Source organism: Ovis canadensis, chromosome 3 (genome assembly GCF_042477335.2).
Source record: "Ovis canadensis isolate MfBH-ARS-UI-01 breed Bighorn chromosome 3, ARS-UI_OviCan_v2, whole genome shotgun sequence".
NCBI classification, from domain to species: Eukaryota; Metazoa; Chordata; class Mammalia; order Artiodactyla; family Bovidae; genus Ovis; species Ovis canadensis.
In genome coordinates this window covers 213,538,948-213,552,415 of record NC_091247.1, presented here as the reverse complement: position 1 = coordinate 213,552,415, position 13,468 = coordinate 213,538,948, and the positions used below count along the sequence as shown (strand labels likewise).

General features: G+C 43.0%; 1 pseudogene; it reads right to left on the bottom strand.

Moving 5' to 3' along the window:
* Positions 1-596: 596 nt before the first annotated feature.
* LOC138436427 (sodium/potassium-transporting ATPase subunit beta-3 pseudogene) lies at positions 597-12,309 on the bottom strand (annotated as a pseudogene).
* Between the last annotated feature and the right edge of the window lie 1,159 nt (positions 12,310-13,468).

Below are 13,468 nucleotides of genomic sequence, written 5' to 3'. Positions count from 1 at the left end.
ATCCCTGGAGGACGGCATGGCAACCCACTCCAGTATTCTTGTCTAGAGAATCCCATGGACAGAAGGGCCTGGTGGGCTACAGTCCATAGTGTCACACAGAATCAGACATGACTGAAGCGACCGAGCATACATGCATGTAATACCTTTGAAAGGAAACAGAGGGCCAAGGGTGTGGAAGAACAGGATGGAATAAAGGAAGAAGCTGAACTGTGATGCAGCCCCTCCCCCAAACTCTCAGCCATCTGGGTAATTAAGGCTAGAGGAAATGTTGACCATCAGAGTATCATAATAATGAATTGTTCTGACAAAGGCTTTGTAATTCACAGGAAGGAAAGTGAATTAGAGAAACCACAAGATCACAATACAGTTACTGGTAGGAGAAAAGTACTCTTCACGCCATCAGATTTGTAATTAAAGACAAGAGCTGCCTCATTCATTTCTCTACACCCAAAACCGTGTCGACGCTGAAAATATCTGTGAATCAATGAATACTTCAAATTTGAATGTGATGCAGGTAAGAAACGTCAGCTGGTCTCTCCCAGGAGGAGAGAATTATATATTGATCCACCCATCTTGACTGATTAATCAGAAATGGATTTTTTCAACCTTTCAAATCCACTTTTATTTTCTTTTTTCCTCCTCACATATAGAATTTTTCCACACATTGAATTTCTTGCAGCTATAAAGTCATTTGATGTTGGCTGGTACCATTTTATCCCTTAAAACTTTTCTGGCATCAAAATATGACAGTTAACCAGTGTTAAATCTATAAAATATTTACATAGCGCAGCACATTAAGCTTTAGACACTTGGCAATTAAACCACATAAAAACTGGACAAGCCCCCCAACCTACATGTTCATAATCAGGTGTTCACAGTCCCTATCTGGTGACTGTACATGGTTCAAAAGGCAGCGGAGGCAACAGGTAGTTAGTTACTTTGAAGGACATGGACCACTATTATCTGGAAGCACACTATGTTATCCCAGTGATGTACCACTCCACCCTTCTCCAAGGCGGTCTCATAATTCTGGAATGGCAGGTGCGGTTGATACAAAATGAAGACAGACAACACAACATTTACTCCATGGAGACATCCTAACTCCTACTATGCATGCATTGTGATCTTGAATGTAACTCGTCCTGAAAACTTGTCATAGTCATTCTGGGTTTTTAGTTTGGGTGATCCATCAATCTTACACTCAACCATTACTTCTTTTACATCACCATCACTACCAAAGCTGAGCTGGACGCAACTAGTGGCTGCAGGTTGATCCCATGCAGTTTTTTCCAGAATATGGAAAATATTTTAAATCTATCTTTTCATTGGGAGGATAAGTTGATAAAACTGCTGTGCTTTCACTCTTTGCAATACAGTCTATCCTTGGTTCTCCGTGACGCTTTAATCCAATTATTCTGCTCATTTTCACAAGAATACAAGGGTTTCCTGCTTGGCAGCCAAACGTGGGATAATCCACACCACTGCAGGCTTCAAGTAAGGCAAGAGGAAACTGGCATGCTGTGTATTCTGGACCCTTCTGCTCAAAAAAAGTTTCCATTGGTACAATCTGTGAAATTCTTCTGTTTTTCTAAGCCATATGACTTCAGAAATTTCTTAAGGTCATCAAAGTACCCTTGATAGGATTCTGAATCAGACAGGTTGAATGAAAAATCCAGCCCTGACACTGGTTTTGGAAAAACCCTAAATCCTGGACTACGAATCCGGTGACGATATTTTGGAACCTCATCGTTCAGAGTCTGAAGCATGGCCCACACTGTGAATGAAAAGACTGCAGCCAGGAACCCATAAAAGACAAGGTAAAAGAGCAAGATCAAACCCCCAATTCTTGGCGCTGCGCCCCAGGAACTCTCCGGTGGTCCGGTTGTAGATAAAGAGCTTCCGCTCGGCCAGGCTCTGGTTGAAGGACGTCTTGTCTTTCTTCGTCACGGTGTGGGTGGCCGACCGCCAGGGGAGCGGCGGCCGCCGCGGTGGAAGCGGCGAGGAACGCGCAGGCGCGTCCCGGCTCGAGCGACGCAGCCCGGCGACGGCGGCAGAAGGCGTGACGGCCAGGAAACGTCCTCCCCCGCGGTGAGCGCGGAAACCGACTGCGCCGCGCCGGGCCACGCTCCTGCCGCGAAGCCTGACGTCTCCCAGAAATGGATTTTGAAATGGGTGATGGGCTTTGGGAAAGTGGGCTTCAGGAAGGGCCTAAAACGACACTCGTCATTTCAGTTAACAAACTCATCTCAGAGAGAAGTGATGAAGACTGAACCTGAAGCACGTATATCCAGATTCCCGTGGGAGTTCTATGGCCGCTGGAACCATCCTGCTGGCTGGAGTAGGATGACTGACACAGGTTGGCATATAGATTATGAAAGTGAAAGTCGCTCAGAAGGCCCGAGGCCTTCCCAGAATAGACCCCCACCCATGGCCTCTACCTGCCTTCTGTCTGGAGAAAAACTTTGCTGTGCTTAGTCGCTCAGTCGTGTCCAATTCTTTGTGACCCAGTGGATCACAGCATGTCAGAATCCTCTGTCCAAGGGATTCTCCAGGCAAGAATACTGGAGTGGGTTGCCATGCCCTTCTCCAGGGGATCTTCCCAGCCCAGGAATTGAACCCAGATCTCCTGCATTACAGGTGGATTCTTTACCATCTGAGCCACCAGAGAAGCCCAAGAATACTGGAGTGGGTAGCCTATTCCCTCCCCAAGGGATCTTCCTGAGCCAGGAATCAAACCAGTGTTTCTTCATTGCATTCTTAAAATAAAATCTTCTAAAGTTTCCTTAATACTGAAGTGAACCTGCATTGCAGACAGATTCTTTACCAGCTGAGCTACCAAGCTTTAGTCAAAGAGTAAATTTAATCAGAGAGGCGAGAAAATGCAGAAAGGAAATTGGCCAAGCAAGACAAAAATAATACTTTAGCCATTCAATGAAGTCAAAGATCCTTAGTTCTTCCTCAAGAATTATAGACAGCTTTATGAGCCATGTCTTTTGAGCTGTTGTGCAGATGCTGAAACTCCCTCCAGGAGGGAGAAAACTGTATGCTGCCCATAAGCACATGCTTCCCAGGTGGCCCAGTGGTAAAAGAATCTGCCTGCCAGTGCAGGAGATGCAAGACACTTGGGTTCAATCCCTGTGTTGAGAAGATCCCCTGGAGTATGAAATGGCAACCCACTCCAGTATTCTTACCTGGAAAATTTCACAGACAGAGGAACCTGGTAAGATATAGTCCATAGGGTCCCAAAGAGTCAGACATGACTGAGCACCACCACACCACGCCAGATCAGTTGGAATCAGAAGCCTGATGATGCTGATTTCCGGTGATCTCACCACCAACCAATCAGAAGAATGTCCGTGAACTGATCATAACCTGCTGCTTGAACCAATACTATAAAACCCCTAGTGGGGCACACAGTTTTAAGGGCATTAGCCCACAGTGGCCCCCTTTGACTTAGCAATAAAACTATTTCTACTTCACCCAAAACTCTGTCTCTGAGATTCAACATCATTGCACAGAGGCTCAATTTCAGCATCAACATCTATAATTTGTGACAGCAATACAAGACACAAATGAAATGACCTTCGTGGCCTGTTTCAGAAATATCTAAATCATATCTTCTCTGTAGAAATTAAATACCTATCATGTTATGAATTGCTGTGTGTACATAAATTCTGCTCAGGTCTAATATCTGTCTAGTTCTCTCCATCATCCCTCCCACTCCTGTTGGTACCAAAAGAGTGGGTGGGGTCTGGCTGCTCACTGCTCAAGAGTCAATAAACACGCCAGGTTAGTGGAAGGAAAGTTTGCTTTATTTCAGATGCCGGCAACTAGGGTGGGGAAGGGTGGTGGACATCTCTCCAAAGGCCTACTCCCCCACCTGACCACTGGCAACCAGTGGAGCAAGAGCTTTTATAGACAGAAGGAGGGGGGCTACATGCAGAAACAGCACAATCAGTTCTGACAGTCATCTTCCAAGTTCCAGGTTCATTTGTTCCCATTTCTTTGCAGCCAATTCTCAGAACTGTGGCAGCTCATGTCCTGGGTACAGTCGGGTCATCGTGTAGTTAACTTCACCTGGTGTTTTAGTATCTCTAAGACAGCTCACAGGATATGGCTCAGAATATTATCTACAGCCCTTGAGAAAGAACTAAAGGTCCTTGGTTGAGGGGAACAAGGACCATACTGTCCTGCTCCTTTTCACTATGACAAGATTATATCTAATTAGGTGTCAATAATAATGACTTTATATTGATCTCCTCTAATTCTCTACACTGTGGCCACAGGTTTCCTGTGGCAAACCTTGTTTTCCAACTTCCATGCTCTGGTTCCTCATTTGAAAAAAAATTTTTTTTAACTTTTGGGACTTGCCTGGTAGTCCGGTGGCTAAGACTCCACTGCACACCCAGTGCAGGGGGCCTGGGTCTGATCCCCAGTGAAGGAACTGGATCCCACATGCCTCAACTAAAGATCCCTTCATGCCACAACCACATTCCTGTACAGCCAAATAAATATTTTTTTAAAACATTAAACTCTTTTAATACTATTTATAAAGCCCTATTTTCCTAAGTGCCTGTTTAGCAATCCAGTCTCATTTTTTACCATGATCTCTCAATTCATCCACACTTCATGCTCCACTGAACCCAACTGTCAGATTGATAGTTGATTTACAATACTATATGCTTCAGGTGTACAACATGGAGATTGAATATTTTTATAGACTACAGATTTTAGTCCATTTAAAGTTATTGTAAAAATTTGCTATGCCCTTATGCTGTATGTACAAGGCTTTCTTGGTGGCTCAGCGGGTAAAGAATTCACCTGCAATGTAAGAGACAAAGGAGATGTGGGTTTGATCCCTGGGTTGGGAAGATCCCCTGGAGGAGGGCATGGCATCTCACTCCAGTATTCTTGCCTCGAGAATTCTATGGACAGAGGAGCCTGGTGGGCTACAGTCCATAGGGTTACAAAGAGTCAGACATGGCTGAAGGAACTTAGCACACAGGCCTGCAATGTATCGTATTTATTTTACCCATAGTAGTTTGTACCTCTTAATCCCTCCCTATCCACATTCATAGCTACTATTTGTTCTCTGTATTTGTGCATCTGTTTCTGTTTTATTTATCCATTTTTATATTTTAGATTCCACATATATGTGAACTGTACTTACTCTTTCTTTCTCTGACATTTCATTGTGGTGATCAATAGAGGAGCTAGAGGGTGAGCTGGCCAAGTATGGGTGAGGTTGAGGGCATTGGGTGAAGCATATGATATGGAGAAATAGAACAATGACCAGGAGCAAGTATCGCTGTAACAAACTTTAGCAAGTTTGTGATTGTGCTGAGCAACAAGTCTCCTGAGGCCAAACTGAGCCCAGATGTCAAAGGTGTACCTCCTAAAGGGGGTTTTGTTAGGATGAAAACTTCGAGTCCATTCATTAACATTGCTGTCAACTCTCCCCTCTTTCACTCTCAGCCTGAAATTACAGTCCTTGAGAAGTTAATAGCTTCTGGTTCGGCTCCTGCTTCCAGGAGCAACAGGTGAAATTATGTTTGGAATCTTGCAAACCTCCAGAGGCTGGTTGATGTACTCATTAAGCCTAAGACTTCCGGAAAGTTCTGAACTGTGAAACTGGACTCTCTCCTTTGGACTGTCAACAAAACCAAGCCTCCTGGAAGTTAAGATCATTGCCTGGCCCAAGAGGCTGAATAAGTTAGGAAAGTTTTTCAAAAATTACTCAGGCAAGTTAAGGCAAACAAGTAGCCTTGCAGGCTCACTGATGTAAGAAACTGAGCTCAGTTAAGAGCAGTAAAAATAAAATTAAAACTACAGACTTACCAGAATGCTTTATTCTTAAAAGCCTTCATAATAGGCTTTTTCTTTATTTTTAAAAAAAAAAAAACTTTATTGAAGTGTAATACAATGTTGTGTTAATTTCTGCTATATAGCAGAGTGATTCAGATATATATATAAATATTCAGACATATATATATGATTCAGATATATATATATATATATCTGCATGTGTGTTTTAATGGGCTTTTAAAAAGATAACTTTAGACTTACAAAAAACTGTGAAAATAATAGAGTTCTCATATGCCCTTTACCCAGCTTCTCCTAATGTTAACATCTTTTATAATCACAAAATATTCATCAAAAGGAAGAAATTATGGTACATAACATGGTACTTAATAGTGTTAGTACAATACTATTTACTGAATGCAGAACTTATTCAAATTTCACCAGATTATCCATCGTCTCTCTACTTCAGGATCCAATGCGAGACTGTATATTATATGTAGTTTTGGCCTATCTCTTTGCTACTATTAGTTTCTTCCAATGTGTAATGGTTCCCCTGTTCTTCCTTGTCTTTATGACTTCACACTTTTGAAGGGTGCTTGTTAATTAATTTGTAGCTTGTGCCTCAGTGTGGGCTTCTCTGATGATTTCTCACTAAGAAGGGATGATACTCCACTGGGAAGGAGTCAAAGCCAATATGCCTGCTGGTTGCATCCTCAGATACAGTCTCCTTTCCTTCTTGACACTCAGCCACCTAAGCAGAGGCCTTATTTCCTGATTCCCTTAATGCTTGTGCTCAGTCATGTCTGACTCTTTTGGACTGTAGCCCTCCAGGCTCCTCTGTTCATGAAATTTCCCAGGCAAAAATATGGGATCTTCCTGACCCAGGGATCAAACCCATGACTCTCACATCTCCTGCACTGGCAGGGAGATTCTTTACCACCAGCACCACCTGGGGAATGCTTAAGTACAGACAGAAGACTGAGTACTTGACAATGTGTTTGTTAGTCACTCAGTCATGTCAGACTCTGCAACCCCATGGACTGTAGCCCATGGCCCTTGCATGGAATTCTCCAGGCAAGAATACTGGAGTGGGTTGCCATTTCCTCCTCTGGGGATCTTCAGGGATCAAACCCAGATCTTCTGCATTGCAGGCAGTTTCTTTACCATCTGAGCCACCAGGGAAGCCTGAGTGAAAATGCAAATACAATTTTGACCTTGTTTCCTTAATCAGAAATTACGTGCCCTGTACTTCGTTATTTTCCCTTCCTATACATTGGACCATGAACACAGCAATGACCTACCTTTGCACTTTGAGCCAGCTTTGATGAAAAGAAATGCACTAGGGTACCTTTTCTCAACGTGGTTCCCAGAGAATTTCCTTCAGAAAATTATCTGAATGACCATTTTCTCAGTTCTCCCAAGGAGATAGGACATAGATAGGACAACTTTAGCTGCAAAGGAAATAATTAATCACCCAAAATGAATGCAATGAGCATTAATTCTCTCCCAGAACAAATTGAGAGGAGATGGTAGAATTCTAAGGTGGAGAGAACCTAAGTCTTCAAATTACCTACAGAGTCCAGACATGCCAGATTAATATCATAAAGAGAAATAATATAAAATAGATAACTAATGAGAACATACTGTGTAGCACAGGGTACTCTACCTAATGCTCTGTGGTGACTTGAATGGAAAGGAAGTCTAAAAAGGAGGAGTCCAGTATAGTTAATTCACTTTGCTGTACAGTAGAAACTAACAAAATATTGTTAGTTTAGCAACTATACCTCAAAAAAATCAATTTAAAAAAAAAAGAGAAAAAAGACTTCTATCTTAATTAATTCCTGTATCTATGTTTATCTTTGTAGCATTTATTCTCACTAATAAACAGCCCTTCTTAGTTCTTTCAGGGAGAACATATTTCATTGCATTGTAGTATATTGGGTTAGGGCAGACTGACCCAATATTAGCTCATAAATGGACATTTTGGATATTTAGATATTTTTACCCCTAATCAAAAACTGATAAATTTTACTTATTTAGTTTTTGAGACATCAGTGCTTTAATAGGGAGAGGAATCCTACACGTCTGACGCAAGGTCCTGGAATGTAAGACATCTAACAAGCGCAACACAAGAGTCAGAAACAACTGAGCAAAATACAAGCAGTAACCACATCTGAGAAAACACCATACTTGCCTGTGGTTTTCGTCCTAGCCTGCAATACAGTTCAGAAAACTCAACTTCTCAAAAATACAAGAAACGTGTCTAAAATCATATAGATAGGAAATTTCCTGGTGGTCCAGTGGCTAAGACTGCACTCTTTCACTGTCTAGAGTGTGACTTCAATCCTTGGTGTGGGAACTAAGATCCCATGGGACAAAAAAAAAAATTTTTTTTAATCACATATGCAACAGCCACCTAATCTTACCTTGGATGTCTGAGACACAGCTACTCCATTTTCACTTTCAAATCCATTCACTTCCTCAGTGGACAATACAGATGTACAATGCAGGTCTGGAAGACCACAGAACAGACATTTCCTGATATGACAATTTATGTCTTAGGCTTCCTCTTCTAAGAAGGCTAGGGTAGGTAAACTTAGACCCACCCAGCAATTAATGCTCCAATATTTTATCCTATTTGAAATGGCACAGATAGTGAATTCTCTCTGTTTAACTTAGTTTACTTTCAAGTTACCAAAATCTGGAGACGATTTTTGAGACATTCCCAAAACAGTTATTTCTGTAGCATTTGCCTCAGAGTTCTTTTTCCTCCTTGACTCATGTGCGTTCCAGCTCATTTACATCTCAAAGGCACAAGAGAAACACCGATTCCTTCTAGGAATTTAGCTTAGATAGTGAAGTCGCTCAGTCATGTCCGACTCTGCGACCTCGGGGACTTTAGGCCACCAGACTCCTCCATCCGTGGGATTTCCCAGGCAAGAATACTGAAGTGGGTTGCCATTTCCTTCTCCAGGGAGTCTTCCTGACCCAGGGATCAAACCTGGGTCTCCGCATTGCAGGCAGATGCTTTAACCTCTGAGCCAAATTTAGCTTAACTAATGACAAAAGTCTCACTGAGATACAACAGCAGAGCCATTAAAAGCCATTGTTCTCCAGATCTCTGGGCAGCCCCCATTAATCAAGGATGGCCACACAACACACACAATTGTGGATTCATGCCCCACCCCCCACCAGCAACCTCCACCCTGGGATTTCCCCATAACTTTTAGGATCACTCCTGGAACATTTGGGCCCCACATGTTAATGGACAGTCACCCTGGGATTATGTTAACACAAGTTCATGTGCCCAACACACAGTGAGGCCAGATAAACTGAAACGTGGGAGTTTGGAGCAGAGATAGGTTTATTGCAGGGCTGTGCAAGGAAACCAGGTGGCCTCATGCCCTAAAAGGTCTCAAGCTTCTCAATGATTTTTGGCAGAGAATTTTTAAAAGGGCAGGTGAGGGAGCAGGGTTGCAGGGTCTGTGATGAGCTTGTGCACAGTTCTCTGCTGGGCTGTTGGTGAGACACTAGGCCGTGTCACAGGGGTGAACTTGACCAGTCCATAGGCTCCAGGCGGCCGGGGGCTCTGTGCTTATGACCATCAGGTAGTTAACATCTTCTGTTTGGCGGATGAGGTGGTGTGGTGATTCCACACTGACAATGCAACTCAGGAAATTTGCATCAAATATTATAATCCAGGTACTTCAGAGAGGAGTGAAAGCTGAGAATGTGGGGGAAGGCCTGTCCTGGGAAGACAATTACATTCAAAACTTTGGGGCACCACATACTAGAGGATGGCTCCCACAACATTCCATCCCTGTCCTATATTTCCCTACATCTCTGTGCTCACAGAGTTTTCTGGGTCTCCTAGCTGCCCTGCCAGTTGTTGGCCTGCACCCCAGAGGCTACAAGGCCTACACTTTCCCAGCATTAAGACCAATGAAAGAGCCCAGAGTCAACAGCGGAGACATTAGCGGTTTAGTGGATGGGAGTGGAACTTATGTGTCTGAAGCAAGGTCCTGGAGCGACACCCTATGGCGAGTGGCAGACATGGCAGGCAGGACATAGTGGCAGTCTTTGCTCAAAATCTGATACATTTTAAGTAAAATGGGTATTGACTCTGAATCTAACCTGTCCCCTAATGCCACAGCAGGCAGACTGAAAACAGAGAGCAGACAGACTGAAAACCACAATTACAGAAAACTAACCAATCTAATCACATGGACCACAGCCTTGTCTAACTCAATGAAACTATGAGCCATGCCCTGTGGGGCCACCCAAGACAGATGGATCATGGTGGAGAGTTCTGACAGAATGCAGTCCACTGGAGAAGGGACTGGCAATCCACTTCAGTATTCTTGCCTTGAGAACCTCATGAACAATATGAAAAAGCAAAAAGATAGGACACTGAAAGATGAACTCTCTAGGTCAGTAGGTGCCCAATATGCTACTGGAGATCAGTGGAGAAATAACTCCAGAAGTATGAAGTGACAGAGCCAAAGCAAAAACAACACCCAGTTGTGGATGTGACTGGTGATGGAAGCAAGGTCCCATGCTGTAAAGAGCAATACTACACAGGAACCTGGAATATAGGTCCATGAATTAATGCAAATTGGGAGTGGGTCACACAGGAGATGGCAAGACTGAACATCGACATTTTAGGAATCAGCGAACTAAAATGGACTGGAATGGGTGAATTTAACTCAAATGACCATTGTATCTACTACTGTGAGCAAGAATCCCTTAGAAGAAATGGAGTAGCCATCATGGTCAACAAGAGAGTCTGAAATGCAGTACTTGGATGCAATCTCAAAAACAACAGAATGATCTCTGTTCGTTTCCAGAGCAAACCATTCAATATCACAGTAATCCAAGTCTATGCCCCAACCAGTAATGCTGAAGAAGCTGAAGTTGAACGGTTCTATGAAGACCTACAAGACCTTTTAGAACTAACACCCAAAAAAGATGTCCTTTTCATTATAGGGGACTGGAATGCAAAAGTAGGAAGTCAAGAAACACCTGGAGTAACAGGCAAATTTGGCCTTGGAGTAAGGAATGAAACAGGGCAAAGGCTAATAGAGTTTTGCCAAGAGAACACACTGGTCATAGCAAACACCCTCTTCCAACAACACAAAAGAAGACCCTACACATGGACATCACCAGATGGTCAATAGCAAAATCAGATTGATTATATTCTTTGCAGCCAAAGATGGAGAAGCTCTATATAGTCAGCAAAAACAAGACCAGGAGCTGACTGTGGCTCAGATCATGAGCTCCTTATTGCCAAATTCAGACTTAAATTGAAGAAAGTAGGGAAAACCACTAGACAGTGAAAGTGAGAAATAGATTTAAGGGACTAGATCTGATAGACAGAGTGCCTGATGAACTATGGGTGGAGGTTTGTGACATTGTACAGGAGACAGGGATCAAGACTATCCCCAAGAAAAAGAAATGCAAAAAAGCAAAATAGTTGTCTGAGGAGGCCTTACAAATAGCTGTGAAAAGAAGAGAAGCAAAAAGCAAAGGAGGAAAGGAAAGATATACCCATTTGAATGCAGAGTAATGGGGTCGCAAAGAGTCTGACACGACTGAGCAACTGAACTGTACGGAATGTCACCGCAAACTCAAGAGAGTAAATTATTTTCTCTGTGCTCAGTCGCTAGGTCATGGACTCTTTGCAGCCCTATGGACTATAGCCCGACAGGCTCCTCTGTCCATAAGATTTCCCAGGCAAGAATACTAGAGTGGGTTGCCATTTCCTCCTCCAGATCTTCCTGACCGGGGGATCAAACCCGAGTCTCTTGTGTCTCCTGCATTGGCAGATGGGTTCTTTACTGCTAGTGCCATCTGGGAAGCCCAAATAAAGTTCAGAAAACAGCAAAAAAACTGTGAGAAGCTAGAAAAACTTAAAGCTTGGTAACTATTCAACAGGCAGATCTATGCTATGGCAGCAAATAGCCTCAGGCTTAGTGACTTAAAACCATAAAAAAAAGGATTTCTCACTCACACTACATATCCTGTTGGGGCCAGTGTGAGAAAAGCAGGAGAGACTCCATCTTGAAGCTTATCATCCATCTTAAAAGCAGAATGCAAACTGGGCCTGAACCCTGCCCAAGAATGAGGAAACCGTTGCTAATGAAAACCAGGTCTCCTGGAGACTCCCCTCCCTACAGATCGCAAACAGATATTGTAGTTGAGGTCAGGCTGCCCCTGTGAGATGAACCATGGAGACATCCCCCTTGATGTGTAATTATTGTTCCCCCCCTTAACATTAATTGTTTGTTCTCCGAGCACCTACTTTTTGTGAAACTTAGTCATATACAACAAAAAGGTTGCTAACATGTAACCAGTCACGTAGCTGGGGGGTATAAAACTGGGCCTCTCAGAAACATTAGGGTCCTTGTTGGGAACTGATGCCCCTTGGACCCGCTGGCATAATAAACTGTACACCACTGTCTTGAGTGTCCTCCGGGGTGTGTTTTGCAACTCTGGATTCCACAACATTTCGACAAGCATCAGGGTGAGAAGAGTATGAAGCTTTACCCTGAATAGTCATTCAAGCGCCTGGGCTGACAGATGTTCTATTATCAGTTGATACTGACAGATCAAGAGCAGGCCTCAGATTTTGCTGCAGTCAGGTAAATAAGTACCAAAGGGTCTCACCAGCAATGCACTTATCTTTTCTTGGGTAAAAACCTAGGAGTGGGCAGGACTTCCCTGGTGGTCCAGTAGCTAAGACTCCACACTCCCAATGCAAGTGGCCCAGGTTTGACCCCAGTCAGGAAACTAGATCTGCATGCCACAACTAAGAATCAGTGCAGCCAAAGAAATATTTTTTAAAAACAAAAACAAAAACAAACTAGATGTGGGATGGCTGAATCATATATGTAAATAATTTCAAGGGTTTGTTTACATTTTTAAGAAACTATCAAATGGTTTTGCAAAGTGGTTGTATTATTACACATTCTCAGCAACAGTGTATGAGCATTCCAGTCATTCCACATCCTTGCTAATATTTGGAATAGTCAAACTTTAAATTACACATTCTAATAGGTAAAGAGTGATCTCTCATTAAGATTTAGACTTGCATTTCTCTAACAACTAATGGTACACAGCTTCTTTTCTTCTGTTTAACTGCTATTGGTTAGTCTTCTTTGGTGAAACGTCTGGTTCAAGTCTAATTCAAGTTTGCCCATTTTTAGAATTGTACTATTTATTTTCTTACTATTGAATTTTGAGTTCTTTGCAAACATAAATATGTCTTTCACCCGATATGTAATTAGCAAATGTTGTCATTTAGTTGCTAAGTCATGTCCAACTCTTCTGCAACCCCATGGACTGAAGCCTCTAGGCTCCTCTGTCCATGGAATTTTCCAGGCAAGACTACTGGAGTGGGCTGCCAGTCCCTTCTCAGTGGGACTTCCCAACTCAAGGATCCAACCTGTGTCTCCTGCTGCTCCTGCCTGCACTGGCAGGCAAATTCTTTACTGCTGAGCCACCAAATTAAATATTATCCAGCCATAACTGTTTGGCTTAATAATAATGGCTGGACAAGGGATCAGCTACCCACTCCAGTTTTCTGGCCTGGAGAATTCCATGGACAGAGGAAACTGGCAGGCTACAGTCCATGGGATCACAAAGAGTCAGACATGACTGAGCGACT